At 52.9% G+C, this 16,468-nt stretch overlaps 1 long non-coding RNA gene across 1 annotated transcript in view; it reads left to right on the forward strand.

The window, feature by feature from the left end:
• LOC144379449 (uncharacterized) overlaps positions 1 to 16,468 on the forward strand; it is a 707,761-nt gene that overhangs the window by 641,260 nt on the left and 50,033 nt on the right. Inside the window, exon 2 of the long non-coding RNA XR_013442475.1 lies at positions 4,060 to 4,102. This is a non-coding gene — a long non-coding RNA (uncharacterized LOC144379449). The remainder of the gene's footprint in view (positions 1 to 4,059; positions 4,103 to 16,468) is intronic.

Here is a 16,468-nt window from a genome sequence, read left to right on the forward strand (position 1 = left end):
AAGCTCCCCTTCAGGGGGAGGAGGCTCTGATCTAGGCTGGGTGGCCATGCTCTGGGCTGCTGCTTGCTCTAGATGTTAGTATATTTTCCTTCTCCTCAGTTACCCCCGGTGATTCTGGTTCTCTGATCGCCCAGACGTGCTGGGGGCTTCCTGTCCACGGGCTTCTCAGCCCCTGCCTGACTGCCATTGGTCAGGAGCACACACCTTTCCGTCCCCCACCCCTGCACACAGCCTGCTGGGGCGGGGGGCACCCAGGCTGAAAGGACATGGGGTGGGCGAAGCTACAGTTCTAGTTCTGTTCATCATGCCGGCCTCTACTGGCCCCTCCACCCACCTCAGCTTCCCTCCCTTGGGGCCAAGGCCTTGGTGGAGCTGCTGGGGCGAATCGGCTATTTCCGGGAGCGCTGGACGGGGAGACAGGTGACCTGGAAGTAGGCCTTAACACTGTCAGTAGTTTGCTGGGTGATAGCAGATAATTGTTTTGCCCTTTCTGAGCCCCGGGCACCCCATCTGTGAGGGGGTTATACTAGGTAACCTCTGTGGGCTTTTCCAGCTCCAGAACCTGGGTCTTGGATCTCCTTGACTCTTAACCTGTGGCAAAGGATGAACCATGGACACTGTGCACACTATGAGACCGAAGGGTGCTATTTCCAGCTCGAGGGTGCTTTCTAGAAGGTGTTCCTGGGAAGGCAGGTGAACAGGGGTCTGGGCAGAGTATTATTATTGTCACTGGTCTGAACTCTTTCTGGGAAGGCCAGTGAGGTAGTTTTGAACGGCACCAGGCACCAATTCCTCTTATCCCGGGACACACACCCCCCTTCGAAATGTGACTCCATACAGAGGTGAAGTTTATTTCCCCACCCCTTCCTCCGGGCCAGCCTCATGGCTCGCTGGGACCCAAGCGTGTGATAGAAGTGAGGCTGTGCGTGTTCTGGGGCCCAGATGCCAGGGGCCTTGCAGCTTCTGCACGCACCCCCCGGAGCCCAGCCCAACTGCACATCAGAAGTCCGGCCAGAGCTACAAACTGAGAGGGAGGCCCTGGGCCCACACGGAGAGAGGCCGGCCTGGACCAGCCAGCCTGGCAGAACCCAGGTCCGGCTGACCCACCAGCCAAATGCAGCCGTCCGGGCGAGCCCACTGGGAGCGCCGGGACGGGACGGGCAGCCCGCAGGATCAGGAGAATCAGTCGGCTCTTCCTGTCAGCCACTACATTTTGACATGGTTTGTCACCTGGCGAGTGACACCTGAAGTGACCGGGCTTTGCTCGTGAAAAAGCTAAAAATGTGCTTTTGTCTCAGGTCATTTGGGAATCTAGAGTCGGGCCATTCACCAGGGCGTGTCTCTGAAGTTCTGGCCCCTGGAGCCCCCTGTGAATGTCTCCATTGCTCTGGGAACATCCTGTGGTCAGGGACCAGCTCTGTCTGGCCCACGCGGCATCCCTGGTGCTCCCGCAAGACCAACCAACAGGGGCTGCGCCAAAGTTGCCAAGTGAGTGAGTGAATGGCCTCACCCAGCCTCTGCTCACAAACCTGCAGGGAAGGGAGCTCCCTCCCTCCAGGACAACCTCTTCCCTGATGAGAGAGCACTCCCTGGGAGAAGGTTCTCCTCCATCTAGAGCAGAGACCTTTGACTCCTCTGGTGGCCCTGCTTCTCTCCCTGCATCCGCTCTTCCATAGGACGGCCTTAGGTATATCACAGTGGTCCCTGGTGTTTGCAGAACCTCCCTTAATAGCAAGCATTTCCATGCACACAGAAGGCCAGCCACCCCAGACCCTTAAGGACGTGTTTCCACCAGGGCCCCAAACAAGCATGGGTTCTGGGATCATGCAGTTTGGGGTTTTAACCCCAACCCCACCTCTCTATGGCCTTGGATAAGACACTTTCTGTCTCTGAACCTCAGTCATCTCATCTGGAAAATAGGACTAGTGAAATGTACCGCCTAGGGTTGCCATGGGGCTTAAAGAGATGATATATGTAAAATGCTCTGCACGCAATCAGTCCTTGATAAAGGTTAGTTCCTTTTCTGCCAGGTACATAAACAGTTCCAGATGGAGAGCTCATTTGTACTTAGCATTCATGTCTATATAAATAATGTGCAGGTCGGGAAGGAATTGTCAGGTGGCTGGGGATTGGGGGTGGGGGCATTCCCAGCAGTGGGAACAGCTGAAGCAAAGACAAGAGGGAGAAGTTTGGTTTCAGGGAAGGGTAAGTCAGGGGCTCAGGGCTGCCGGCATTGAGGGCAGCAGGAAGGAAAATGACCGGGGAGGACAGGCCCATGCCAGGGAGGACCTTGAGTGCTGGGCTAAGCAGTGTGGGCTTTGCCGAGGGCAGCCTGGAGGAGGTCTGAAGCAGGAGGTTTGAGGTCAGGTGTGGGACTCAAGTCTGGGCAGATCTTAGGGGGATTGGGGTCGGGAGGGGAGGTGAGAGAGATTTTCTGGGAGCCTGAGAGGGGGACAGTTGGGGTGGGAGCAGGGGGTGCTTAGGTGCATCATGGGGAGGGAGAGCCTGGCCACTCAGCATGTGTGTGCCTGTCATGAGAAGCAGGGCCCTCGACCCTCTGGCCAGGACCTGTTGGGAAGAGCCACCTCTTCTACCTATTCAGTCTGGGAGCAGGTTGTGAGAGAAGCCAGAGAACACCTGACCTAGGTCTGCAGCCAGAGGGATGCAGGGTAGACCAGAGGAGAACTAATCTTACCCATTTCTCTGGTGGGGACTCAGAGAAGTCCCTTTCAAGATCTGCTTGCTCAGTTTACGAACACCCCGGCCTCCAAGCTGAGCTTTACAGTTTTTAAGCCTTGCCACAGTTATGGGCCCCTTTGAGACTTGTAGCTGCCTTGGGAGGGAGGGAGGGAGGCTGAGCAGAGATGATTCCGTTTTTTAAGATGGGGAAACCTAGGCCCAGAGAGGACGAGTGACTTGCCCACGACCAACAGCAAATGTACAGCAGAGCCGGGCAGGAAGCTGGACCTCCTGCCTCCCATTCCCATCCTAGCCTCTTTCCACAGCACTAAGGGACTGGGCAAGATGTTCTCACTTACCTGCTCTGGGTGAAGAGTGAGGGGAGCCAGAGAGAGGTTGACAGCTGTCAGCAGACAACACTTAACCTAAACTGACAATTTAATTGTGAAAATGTGGACAAGGTACAGTTATATGTAAGGAAATCCAGACGGTCTGGGCCCCTGGGGAGCCTCAGCCAGCACCCCAGTTGCCGGGGAAACAGAGGATTGGAAATGATGTCACTAGACCTGGAGGCTGAGGTATGGGGGATGGGCTACCCAGTCATCTCTTTGGGACCAGATGGGGCTGTGGGCCTGGCCACAGGCTGTCATTCCCCTGCTTAACTCTTTCCCTTACAAATAGGGCAGAAGGGAGCTCCAGAGCAAGGTGGTGACTTCCCCAAGGTCACACAGAGTCAGTGACCCGAGCTTCCCTCATTAGGTGACCATGTCTATTCATCTAGTAGGCCGCAGGGCCTGGTCAGAGTCGTCTGAGTCCCCACGCCCAGTACAGGGCGTTGCCAAGAGCAGAGCTCAATTCTGTAGTGAGGGCTACTTGGTCCCTGTATAGAATGGGGTGTCCAGGCCACTTCAGAAGGTGACACTTGTGAAGTCATAGTAGCCTTAGATGAGGAGGAACCCTGAGCACTCGTCCAGAGCAGTGCTCTCTGGTTCAGGGGACACTGAGCTCAGAAAGAGCAGGTCACCATGCAAAGGTCACCAGCAGGTTAGGGCAGCACTGGGCTCACCCTGAGTCATGCCCCATAGGTATGACACCTTATATGATCCTTACTCAGGGAGGAGTGGTCCCTTTCACTGCTGCCCCCTCAGCCCTGGGCCAGAGATCCAGGCCTTGGGAAGTTCCCATTGTCTAAAGCATCTTCTCTGAATCCCCAGCTCCTGACCCAAGGCTGATGATCAACCAAAGCATCAATAACAATGCTAACTGCCCTTAGCATTGCCCCTACTGGGTGACTGGCTCTCTGTTCCCTATCACAAATATTTACAACTCTATAGGCTGGGAGTCACTGTTCTCAGCAGGCCAGAAAACAGAAGCTGAGAGGGGTTTGGGGCGGGGGGGGGGGGGGGGGGGGGGGGGGGGGGGTGTCACATGCCCTCCTACACATAGCCAGAAAGTCAAAAGCTGGGACTTACAGCCCAGGTCATTCTGCATCTAAAAACTGTGACTGCCTTCTCCTCTGGCTCTTAGATCCTCCCACACTGGACCCTTAAGGAAGGGGGTGGCTGAGTGTGTTTGACTGCCCAACCTCCCTCCCACTTCCTTTTTTTCCCCTAAAGATGTTATTTATTTATTTATTTATTTATTTATTTATTTATTTATTTGAGAGAGAGAGTGCGCATGCACACGAGGGGCAGGGAGGGGCAGAGGGAGAGGGAGAAGCAGACTTCCTGCTGAGCAGGGAGCCCTATGGATGAGGGGCTCAATCCCAGGGCCCCAGGATCACAACCCGAGCCGAAGGCAGATGCTCAACTGACTGAGCCACCCAGGTGCCCCATCTCCCTTCCACTTCTGATGGTAAAAGCACCCCTCCCTTGCCATCCCCCCACTTTCTGAGTTTCTAGCAAATAGTCACAGAGACCAATAATCTGCTAGAAGGCCTGGCCTTTTGGAGAATTCCATCTTCCTAGCCATGTTATATGACCCAACTGGACCAAACAGAGCTGTTGTCCTCAATTTGCATAAATAGGTTCTGGGAGGGAGCACTTAGCTCCCCTTTGGAATGCAAGCTCTAAAACGTATGATTCCCCAGAGCTTCCAGCAACCAGATTCCCTGCCTTGTGAGGAAGACCAGGAGAATGAGGAAGGAAGAGAAGAAACAGGCAGGGGAGTGGGGGAAGTCATTTGAGTCCCTGACCGCACCCTTGTCCCTCCCAGGTGTGTGGGCCAGGGAATCCATGTTCCTTAGGGTCCTAAGAAGTGGGTTTTTAGGCTCTTGCAGTAGGAGCCGTCCTGACTCTTATTTCTGCGATGCGCTATGCCATTGTGATAGGAGGTACAGGATTAATAGAAGTGTAATAAAAGTTCTTGTCCTCCAGGAACTAACAATCTGGGTAGGAGAGAGAGGAGAGAGTATAGTTCTGGGTTCTATCCCTACTCTGTCTCAGACTTGCTGTGTGTTCCTTCCCCTTGCTGGCCTATAATTTCCCTACTTTTCACATGGGCAGGGGTGGGGGTGGGAGGTGGATATTGGGTGCAATGTTCTGCAAGATCCTCTCCAGATCTACGCAACTACTTAAAAAAAACCAAAAACATATCATTGAGATATACCTTCACTCTTTTAAAGTGTACGGTTCAGTGGTTTTTAGCATGCAACCATCCCCACTAATTTCAGAACATTTCCATTACCCCTAAAAGAAATCCCACACCGATCACTCCCCATTCCACTCACCGCCTCAGCCCCTAGCAACTGCTAATTCCCTTTTTGTTTCTATAGATTTTCCTATTCCAGACATTTCAAGTTCATTTTCAAGTTCATCCATGTTTTGGCATATATCAGTACTTCTTCATCTCTTCTTATAACTGGATGATATATCATCGTATGGCTATATCCCATTTTGTTTATCCATTCATCAGTTAATGGACATTTGGGTTGTTTCCATTTTTTGGCTGTCATGAATAATGCTGCTAAGAATGGTCATGTACAATCTTTGTATGAAATATATGCTTTCAATTCTCTTGCATATATACCTAGGAGTAGAATTGCTGGATTATGGGGTGACTCTGTATAACTTTTGGTGAATTGCCAAATTGTCTTCCACAGCGGCTGCACCATTTTACATGTCTTCCCACAGGGTATGAAGGTTCCAGTTTTCCACATCCTCAGCAGCACTTACTGTTTTCTAACTTTTTTATTTTGGCCATCCTAGTGAATATGAAGTGGTTTCTCATTGTGGTTGTGATTTGCATTTCCCTGGTAACTAATGATGTTGAGCATTTTTCCTGTGCTTGTTGGCCATTTGTAGATCTCCTTTGGAGAAATATTTATTCAAATCTTTTGCTCATTTAAAAAATTGGGTTATCATTCAAAAAAAAATTATTGTTGAATTGTAGGAGTTCTTTATATACACTGGAGACTAGGATGCTATATCTTTACTGGATACATTACTTGCAAGTATTTTCTCCCATTATGTAGGTTGTCTTTTTACTTTCTTGATAGTGTCTTTTGAAGCACAAATTTTAAAAATTATTGTAAAGTCCAGTTTCCCTATCTTTTCCTTTGTTTGCTTGTGTTTTTGGTGTATATCTAAGAAATTATTTTCTTATCCAAGGCCGCAAAGATGCACATCTGTGTGGTTTTCTAAGGGTTTTCTGGCTTTCGCTCTTAGGTCTTTGATCCATTTTGCATTAATCTTTGTAAATGGTGTGAGGTAGGGGTCCAATTTCATGCTTTTGCATGTGGATATCCAGTTGTCTGGCACCATTTATTAAAAAGACTGTTTTTTCTCCCTTGAGTTGTCTTGGCTCTCTTATTAAAAATTAATTGACCATAAATGTATGGGTTTATTTACATAATTACCTTTTAAGTGACATCCAAGAAGTAAGTTACAATAAGGTCTGCATAGTCACAACTATGTGACAAGTAGTGTGGAAAAGGGAGGAGAACAAATGAGAAATGTGGAATCCTGTGGACTGGATCCAGTATAACCCCAGGCAACTACTTTATTTTGTCTTTTAAGGAAAAGCACAAGGGGTACTTGGGTGGTGCAGTTGGTTGGGCATCCGACTCTTGGTTTCAGCTCAGATCATGATCTCAGGGTCCTGGGATCAGGCCCCATGTAGGGCTCTGCACTGGGCTTGGAGTCTCCTTGAGATTCTCTTTGCCCCTCCTGCTCATGCTGTCTCTCTCTCTCTCTCAAATAAATAAATCTTAAAAAAAAAAAAGTACAATATGTTATACTGAGCACATTCTCTCTTTTATTTTTTATTTTTATTTCTTTGAGTAGGCACCATACCCAACATGGGGCCTGAATTCATGACCCTGAGATCAAGAGTTGTATGCTCTGCCAACTGATCCAGCCAGGTGCCCCTGAACACATTCTCGTTGTAAAAAATACCAACATCTGGATATCCCTGAGCCTCAGTTCCTCTTCTGTCCCGTCTAAGCCCTAGAGCTGGTATAACGCTCAAAATGAGAAGGAGGAAGCAGAAGGGGGTTCCAGGTGGGGTCAAGGACACAAGCAATGGTTTGGAAGCTAGAAAGTGTCGGAGGCGATGTTGGGGGAGCAGCAGTAAGAAGTCTGAAGGGGGTGGGGGCATGTTGAAAGGCTGCCTCTCTTGTTCTTAGGTTGGTGGAACACCGAAAACTCTGGTGCCTGCGTCATAGCACAACTCAGAAGACACCTCCCTTGTCCCCCTCGGGAGCCCCATGGCAGAGAGGCCCAGCTAGGACATCCAGGGAGGCCTCGGAGCCGCAGGGCTAGCAGGGAGCAGGCTGCACGTGTCCTGATGCTGTTGGCTGCGATCAGTCTGGGGGGGGTGGGGCTGTGCGAGAGAGAGAGCAAGGTGGTTGGGGTCCAGCGGGGGTGGGGTGGGTGGGGGGCTGGGCCTTCTGTGTCTTACTTTGTGGTGAAGTGAGCAAAACATGCAGATGCTCAGGGAGAAGAATGTGCAGGAGGGCAAGAAGAAACTACCATTAGTGGAGCACATACTGTTCCCCGGAGGCACACTGTGACATTCATCTCAGCTCACGACCGCCCAGAGGAACCAGAATTAGGATCATCCCCATTGCACAGAACCCGAAACTGGCTCCGAGAGAAGGATACATCTGCCCCAGATGACAGGTGACAGAGCTAGGCTTTGAGCCCTGTTCCATCTGTCCTACAGCACATGCTTTTCCTTTCATGCCCTAGCTACCCTGGAGAAAAGGGACGAAAGAAAGAAAGAGGGCAGGATAGAAAGAGGCCCGGCTTGGGGAGAGTCACCCGGGGAGGAAAATAAAGAGAGACAAAAAATTTAAAAAAATAAAAAACAAGAGTGGAAAGAGCGTGAGGCTGCAGCCGAGGCCTGGAGCGGGTCATCGGGGAGCAGTGGAGGGCGGGGATGGCCGGGAACCAGCTCACCGAACCTGGAGCCAAGAACCATGTTTGGCCTGAGACCTGGTGGAAAAGCTCTCACCTCAAAGTATTGAAGTGGGGAAGTTGGCGTGGTGGGGGGGTGGGCTGTGCGGAGTCTGCCTGGGAGGAGGGTGGCAGGGCCGGATGGCCAGGGGGCTGCCAAGCAGGGCTCTTAGCACATCGTCCAGCTCAGATAACCCCTGTGGCTGCTGAGGCTGGCAGGCCCTTGCTCCTGGACGTGCAGAGCAGCAGGCTCAGGGGCCGGGAGGGAGGGAGCCATGACCATGCCTTCCGGGAACACTGGTTGTTCTTAGCACCGACCCTTTAATGTGGCCTGCAAGGAGCGTGGCTGTAGTTTCTTCTCCGAACCAGGACACTGGAGAGTGAGCGGGGACAGCAAGGGTACACAGAGAGGCATGGCCCCCAGCCTCTAGGCCTGTTCCTGCTGCAGCTGTCCCCCAGCTCCCTTCATCCACACTGGCCTTCCTCTGCACACACCTAGGGCCTCGGCATGGTCTGGAACAGCCCGCTCTAGGCCATTACCACCAGCTCTCCAGACCCCTTCATTGTTTCTCCTTGCCCTCTGAACTCAGCTCCAGCCACGCCAGGGCCTTCAATATCCCCTGTGCTTTTCTCCCCAGCACCGATGATAATCACAGTTATGAAAGAAATTCTTCATTGTGTGTTTGTTTAAAAGTCTGCCTCCCTTGCTAAGGGCAGGCCTGGGTCTGACTTGCCCACTGTTATATCCTGAACACCCAGCCAAAGGCCCCTTCAGTGAATAAATCAGCTCCCAGGGCCCCCCGTATGGCCACTCACTTGTGTGCCATCCTGTAATTTGGGGTTCTTTCCTATATGAGGAAAGGAAAGGAAAGGAAGTTAGTCCTCAAAAGAATAACTTTCTGGGTACAAGGTGCACTTCTGATTTCTTCCACGGGCTCTGAGCTCTGCCAGGGAGAGCCTGTGCGCCCGTCCCTTCTCTTCCCCAGCCTCTAGACTAGCTTGGGGCCTAGTTGGCCCCAAGGAGGGGCTCCAGTTGGATTTACTGAGGAGCGATCACAATGTGAATAGCATCGTGGCAGATCCCAAGAAGTCCAAACCAGAAGGAACCCTAGAGATCGTGAGATAACACGCCAAGTGCAAGCCCTGGGGTATTGTAGGCACAAAAAATATTGGTGTTCCTTCTTTTAGAGGTCCTCTTGTCCAATCAACCATCTTTCTTTTGTTGTTATTGTTATTTCTTAGGTGTGCAATTCAGTGGATTTTAGTATAGCCGCAAAGTTGTGCAACCATCACCACTATCTAATTCTAGAACATTCTCATCAACCCAGAAAGAAACCCCGTCACCCACCTGATGTCCCATAGCCAGTCAGCAGCAGAGCCACGACTGGAGCCTCGGGCTCCCGACACGCAGTGCGCTTGGTTAGGCAGCATGTCTGGGTTCTCTCGGGCCACCCCCGGGCATCGTCTGGGGCCTGACATGAAAGAGCTGTTCAGCAAAGGCCGAACAGGTAAGATGAGACCGTACCCCCTCTAGCTAGGCCCTTAACAGCTCAGAGCCCACCTGCACCCACAATGGAGCTGAGGTTCTTTTGAGGCGCAGGAGACACACCTGGAGGTCATTTCAAGCTGCTTCCCACCATCGCCAGGGTCCTTCCATGGCTGGGGATGTCCTTCCTCCAAGTGGCCCATGGTCTCCTCTCGCCTCCTGCAGCATCCCCAAAGGCCTCCTCCTCAGGGTCACCTGTGCAGACCACCCTATTTAAAAGTGCAGAAGGGCCCTGCTAACACTCTGATGCTCCCTCCAGGTGAACTTTACCTCCACAGCGCTCACCATCCTCCATCGGACAGACTGTATCCTTCACTTCTTCCTCTGGTTACTGTCTGTCTTCCCCTATGAGAGTTCAGCTCCTTGAGGGCAGGGGTCTCTGTCTGCTTTGCTCCCGGCTGTCCCCCGGCTCCTAAACAGTGCCTGTTACATAGACGTTCCATAACGCCATTGACTGAATGAGTGCATGATACAATGAATGGTTAGCTGTGGTTGCATTTTATTCTTATCAGCAATAGTTAGGGGAGGGATTATTATCCTTGTGCACAGATGTATGTTTGTCCACTCAGGCTGCTATAACAAACACCATAGACCGGATGGCTTCAACAGCACACATTTATATTCCTCACAGTTCTGCATGCTGGGAAGTCCAAGATCAAGGTGCTGACAGATTGGTTCTTGGTGAGGGCCTACTTCTCCACCTGCAGATGGCCACCATCTCATTGTGTGATCACGTGATGTCTTCGCGCGCACACGGGGAGAGAGACAGAGAGAGCGAGCTCTGATCTCTCTTCCTCCTGTAAAGACACGAATCTCACATGGGGGCCCACCTTCATGACCTCATCTAATTACCTCCCAAAGGCCCTACCCCACATACCATCATGCTGGGGGGTGGGGACTAAACATATGAATTGGGGGGGGGGAGGGGGATGAATACGAACATGCAGTCCATCACAAATGGCAAGCTGAGGTCCAGAAAGGTCATCTGGGAACCAGAGTCAGACCATTACTGCCACCCCCTTGGTCCTGTCAGGGGAGGTTGGGGTGGGCTCAACATGGGCATGAGGAAGCAGGGGCCAGACCTCCCAGGTTTGCCATTGTTCTTAGGGCCCCAGAAAGCAGAGCCAGTCTCTGAGCCCAGCCTCTATCCCTTCCTGCAGTAATTTAGCTGCTTTCACATTCCATGCCTTAGCCAAAATGGAAAAAGAAAGAAAGGAAAAAAGGCAGTACTATTTTTTTAAAATGGCCTTAGCTCTGTGAGCTCCAACATGGAAAAGGCTGTCCATGATGTCATGGGCCCCGAGGCCCTCTGGGCAATGTTACTGACACTTCATTCGGTGGGCCGGGCCCAGGGTCCACACACTCCTCTTGCCAGAGCTACGTGAGCCCTCGGGCAGGCACAGGCTCCAGCTGCAAGCCTGGGCCCGACCCCCTGAGCCAGCGTGGAGCCAGGCCCTGGACAAGCAGGGGGTACCCCGGAGTAACAGCCTAGTATAGCATCTCGCTCTACGTCATCCGCGGGGTCTTTAAGATCCACCTCTCACGGGATCTAAGGCAGCCTTGAGACACACAGAGGACAAGCACGCTGCTCTGTGTCTTTCCAGGGGGGAGCAGAGCGCAGAGTGGGGTGGTGCCCTGCACACGGTCACACAGTCATCAAGTGGTGGGGAGCTGGGAGCCCATCCTCCGATTCTAAATTCTATGGCTCACTTGAAAGGAGAGGGCATGGTCTTTGCCCACAGGAAGCCGGCAGACTGATAAAGGCTATGGGGGAGCCCCTGGGCCAAGTTTAAGTCTTCATTTTACAGTGGAAGAAACTGAGAGGGCAGGGACTGGCCCAAAATCACACAGTTGATCCACAGAGCTGGCAGCGTTGGTTGCAGGCTCTGGACTTCTAGCTGGGAGTATTTCTTCCTATATCCTGCATTTAAACAGTTCCGTTTGGGCGGAAGCTGTGCTGTTCCGGAAGAGACGCCAGGCCTCTCCAGCCTCCGGTCTAAGGCTGTCTTCCAGGATCTGCTGTCAAGGCTTATTCCTCAGGGAACAGCTGTTGGCAAAAGGAGGAGAGGTATTGATCATGGCTGGGGCTGGGGGAGTGTGGCTGAGGCCCCAGGGAGGGAGAAGGGATGGGAACGGGCAATGGAAGTTTCTCAGAGAAGCAAACTAAAGGTGTATTTAGTTTGCTTTTGCTTATCTGTGTTTTCTAATTTTTCTGCACTTACATAATTCATTTTTTTTATTTGAAAGTGATGAACTATTTAATTGAAAATGGTCTGGGAGGGGCGCCTGGGTGGCTCAGTCGTTAAGCGTCTGCCTTCAGCTCAGGTCATGGTCCCAGGCTCCTGGGATCGAGGCCTGCCCTGCTCAGCAGGAAGCCTGCTTCTTCCTCTCCCCCGCCCCCCCCCCCCGCTTGTGTTCCCTCTCTCGCTGTGTCTCTCTGTGGAATAAATAAATAAAATCTTTAAAAAGAAAAAAAGAAAAGAAAATGGTCTGGGAAGCCAGGGCTGCCTCAGTCCTGACTGGTTGTGTGAACTTGAGTGGGCCCCTACCTCTCTCTAGGCCTTTCTTAGAAATGCCAGTAATGAGGTTGCCCCACGAGAGATAAATGAATCCAAAAGGCTCCCTGGCTCAGGACACAGCTCTCTCGCCTGGTCATCAGAGATACCGACCCATCCAAAGAAAAGAACACTGCAACCCAGGAATGAGGTGTCCAGAGAAAAGCCAAGGTTCAGAGAAGCCTGCGTGTGTATGTCCAATGCTGTCCAGAAGGGAAGAGTCACTGTCTGAGGATGCCCATCGGGTCCCCACAGAGGGCCTCTCTGCTCAGAGTGGAAATGGTTCATCAGGCTTCACCAAGGCCTGTGTGAACAACCCTCTGCACTAGTCATCCTCGTCCCTTTGGTCATATTCTGGGCGCACTGGGCAACAGTTTCCCAGAGACTCGGCTGCCAGGAGGGAAGGAGACTGGGGGAGGGGACGAGAGCACTCCTGTCCATGGAAAGGGAGATTGTTCCGTGTCGGATAGAACAGTGATGGGAGGAGGCATCGATCTTGAGGGACATGGTTAGGGTCAGCCTGTTCGACCTCTCTGGGGGTCCTGAGAAAGCTCAACGTCGGGACCGGCCAGGTGAGGGCCAGATGCCAGGCTGGTCTATCACCCAGGACCTGCCACCAGTGAAAGTGTTAAATGATTTTAATATGTACAGTGTTTAGAATAGTGCTTGGCTTAAAAGAAGGAGCTAATAGAAACTGCTAGGTAAAAGTTAACTGTGGCCTATCTGGACAGCAGGGTGGAATTAGAAGTCTAAAGAGAAAAGGGTGTCTTGACCCCTGTCATCTGCCCAGTTGGGGATCATCTCCAGGAGGCTCACAGCAGTTCTGCCCCCTATGGGCACCGAGAGGGCACTCAGCTGACTGTTCTGAAATGTAGTATCACTTTCTGGTCTTCCCCTGCCAGCTCCCCTCTAATGTCTGGGCCCAAGGGAGGAATCATTGGCTCTCCATCCCTGAGTTATCTCCGCACCCACCACCCATCACTCACCTCCTGTCAGCACTGAGCTAAACCTCAGCGGCCAGGAATTCTAGGTCAGGCTGGGACCCCCCAGTGTCAGGCTGGAAGATGCTCAGTATGTGCCTTGCTTGCCCTTCCGCTAAAGCTCACATGGGGAAACTGAGGCCCAAAGAGGGAGAGGGACCCCCTTCTACCTCCTGTCTCCAGTTTGCATAGCCAGGGAGCTGGTGGCTGGGCTGGAGCTGGGCTCAGGCCCCAGGGCTTTCTCCCGGCCTCCTCTGCTCTTTGCTTAGGAGACTATGTTCCCCCCTCTTTTGTAGCCACACCTCACCTGGTCTTCGTTTGCTCCATCCTCTGTGGCTCTGTCTGGGATAATTCTCACCGAGCAGGGTCAGTCCCCCGGGGAGCAGACAGCTAACGAGCTTCAGATGTCTGGGCCAAAATGCTTCACGGCAGGCGGCCGCTCAGATGTTGGCGCTGCTTGCGGAGGCCTGGCCAGTGGCGGTGGCGCATGGAGGACGCGTCTTCCCTCCACGGCTCACTTAACTCCCTGCCTGGATGCGGCAGGTGCCGCCGTTTCTCCCCAGGGTCCCTGGCTGGGGGTGCTATTTCAAGATCTGGAAATGGACTGGGAGGCTGGAGGACAAAGGTGTTTTGAGCATTTGGGAACGATTTCTTCTTCTTTCAGAACTTTTCTGGGTCCAGAGCTGGTCTTCGCACTGAGGTAGCCCCAGGGAGGTGCCCAGCTCCGGGCACGCTCTGGGCGGGGCACAAACACCATCTTCTCTGACCTCACAGGAACCCTGCCAGGCTAGGTCTGTCACCATCCACTTGACGGATGAAGAAGGGGAGGTGCAGAGAGGTGAGGTGCCTTGTGCAAGGTCACACAGCCCCGGAATGGTCAAGCTGGGGTTCTAGCCCACCTCTGCCAGAGCCCACGCTCTTCCCTACAGCAAACTGGCACGTTTCCAGAAGACCAAGATGGTATGTTGTGGTTTCAAAACTGCATGAATGGTGAGGATCTCTGGGCTGCCCCGGGGTTTCAGATACCGAGGCCGCGTCTGCAGCTAACTCCCTCCTCCATCTTGACGAGACAGCAGATTTCACATGTACAAAATGTGGATCATCATCTCGACTTCAGGTGAGGTAATACCAGTTGCCATCATAACATCGTCAGCCATGCCTGGAACACATTCTGGGAGCCAGACCCTCTGCTGGAGACTTTCTGTTGGCTACCTGTTACGAGCTGAGATCCCAGAGCTCTGCCACTTACTAGCTGTGTGACCCTGGGCAGGTAACTTTACCTCTCTATGCCTCCATTTCCTCATCTGTGGAATGAGGATAATATTAGTTCCTGTCTCATAGAGTGCTGAACTTAAATTAGTTAATATTTGTAAAGGGCTTAGAAGGCTGGCTGGCATAGGGTACACACCAAGGATATGTGTTCGTGGATAATGGGCTCTGTCTTGTGAGACCGGCGTTAGAATTTTCCCTGAAGTGCAGATGTGGAAAACTGAGGTAGCAGCACAGTGATTCTCAAACTTAGCGCGTGTCAGAATCACCCGGAGAGTTCATGAAAATATTAAACTCTGGGAAACACTGCCAGGGTTTCTGGTTCAGGTAAGTCCGGGTTGGGGCCTGAGAATGGGCATTTCCGGCATGGCGCCGGCTGGGGCCCATGCGGCAGCTCCAGCGCCCACACCATGACAGCCTGGAGGTGAGCCCTAGCAGAGCTGAGCATGGTCCCCGCCATGCCAGGGCCAGCGCGGGCCGGTGACCCAGCGCGTCCGCAAATGATTCCAGAGAGCAGAAAGGGGGTTGGACCAGGAGCCCCTGGTTCTCGTCCTGAATTCGCTCCCAACTCCCCGTGGGACTGAACCAAGTCCTCTTTCCCCTGCAGCCTTGGTTTTCTCCTCGGGCCCACAGGGGTCTCGATAATCCTTGCTCACAGGGCTCCGCGACCCTCGAAACAGGGCCTGGTGTCACTCTGACCACAGCAAGAATGGTGAGAGTGGGATGGGGGAGGTGTCAGGGCCACGGTGCTCACTACCATCCTTCACTGCCCGCCCTTTCCTCTCCCCGCGCTGAGGGCTGTAGCTCATTCCCTTGACTTCTTTCTGGAAGCCGAGTTGGGAAGATGGAGGCCACACTGGCCCCCACGCCCCATGGCGCTCGCTCAGCAGAGGGCAGTGTGTTTGCCGTGGCCGCAGGCTGCATAAAGGGGCCTGTGTTCCGGCCGCTCACCTCCCACTGTGCGCCCAGTGGTTTTCTATTTCAGTTGCTGTAAAAATATCACCTTTGATCTCAGCTTGTGGCTCTTAAAAAAAGAAGAAACCACCAACAGGCTGGGTTTTCATTCTCCCTGGCCCCTTCTCCCTCTCACCTCCGCTCCTTGCTCACCTCCCCTCCTCCCTTTTCCTCCCCACGCTTCCTCTCCTCTCTGGAGCACCAGCACCCTAGCTGGACAGAGCACCTTAGCAATCAGCTTATGGCTCTGAGTGCCTCCCGGAGGTCCCTGCCCCAGGCTGCTTGCTGGGGGGACAGGGTAAGTGCGGGTGTGTGTGGAGGAGACTGCCCCTTGCCCTCTGCTCCGGCTGCCAACAGTCTCCGCGGTTCCCTGTCTGTGCTTCTCCAGCCACGCTGTCAAACACCCAGTACCAATCACAGCCCCGCACCTGTGAAGGCTTGGGGTTTTCCCCGCGGTAGAGTGAGAACCGCTAGTGGGGCCTAAATACTTACATCACACCATCTACTCAGCCCAGAGAGCAGCCCAGATTTGCCTGGAGGAGTAGCCTTCAGGCTTGATGGGTCTAACATCCCACCTCCTGGCTCAGCAGGCACAAAGACCCCCCCCCCCCACAAGCACACTCACATACATCCTTGCCCTTTCTTCGCTACAAACTCAGGCATTTGTACCCACAGGCCCCCCCAGATTCTGGCCTCTACTCTGGCCTTCCTGAGACATTCTTGGGCCTACTCACTTCACACTGAGGTCCCTGACCCAGGAAGTCACCTTCTCACCTACCTGGTTCCTCTTGCCTTGTCACCCCACCGTCCAGTGAGGTCATCTCCAAGGGCCCCCGCTCTGACAGAGGGACCAGAGAACCCCCCTAAGAAGTTTTGTGGCTGACAGGCATTTTGTGCCCATTGAGAGGGCAAATAAGCCTCGCACCTCTGACTCACACAAGGCTTTTCGCCATCGTGACACTTTTCTTTGGTTTCAGCTTTTAGAGAAAGAGACAAAATGAAACTCCTTCGACAACACTCCTCCCCAGGTCATCTGTGCCTGGCCCCGTGCTGACATGGCCACTGGCCTTCCCCAGGAGCCCTTCTCCA

This window comes from Halichoerus grypus, chromosome 11 (genome assembly GCF_964656455.1).
Source record: "Halichoerus grypus chromosome 11, mHalGry1.hap1.1, whole genome shotgun sequence".
In the NCBI taxonomy this organism is placed as follows: domain Eukaryota; kingdom Metazoa; phylum Chordata; class Mammalia; order Carnivora; family Phocidae; genus Halichoerus; species Halichoerus grypus.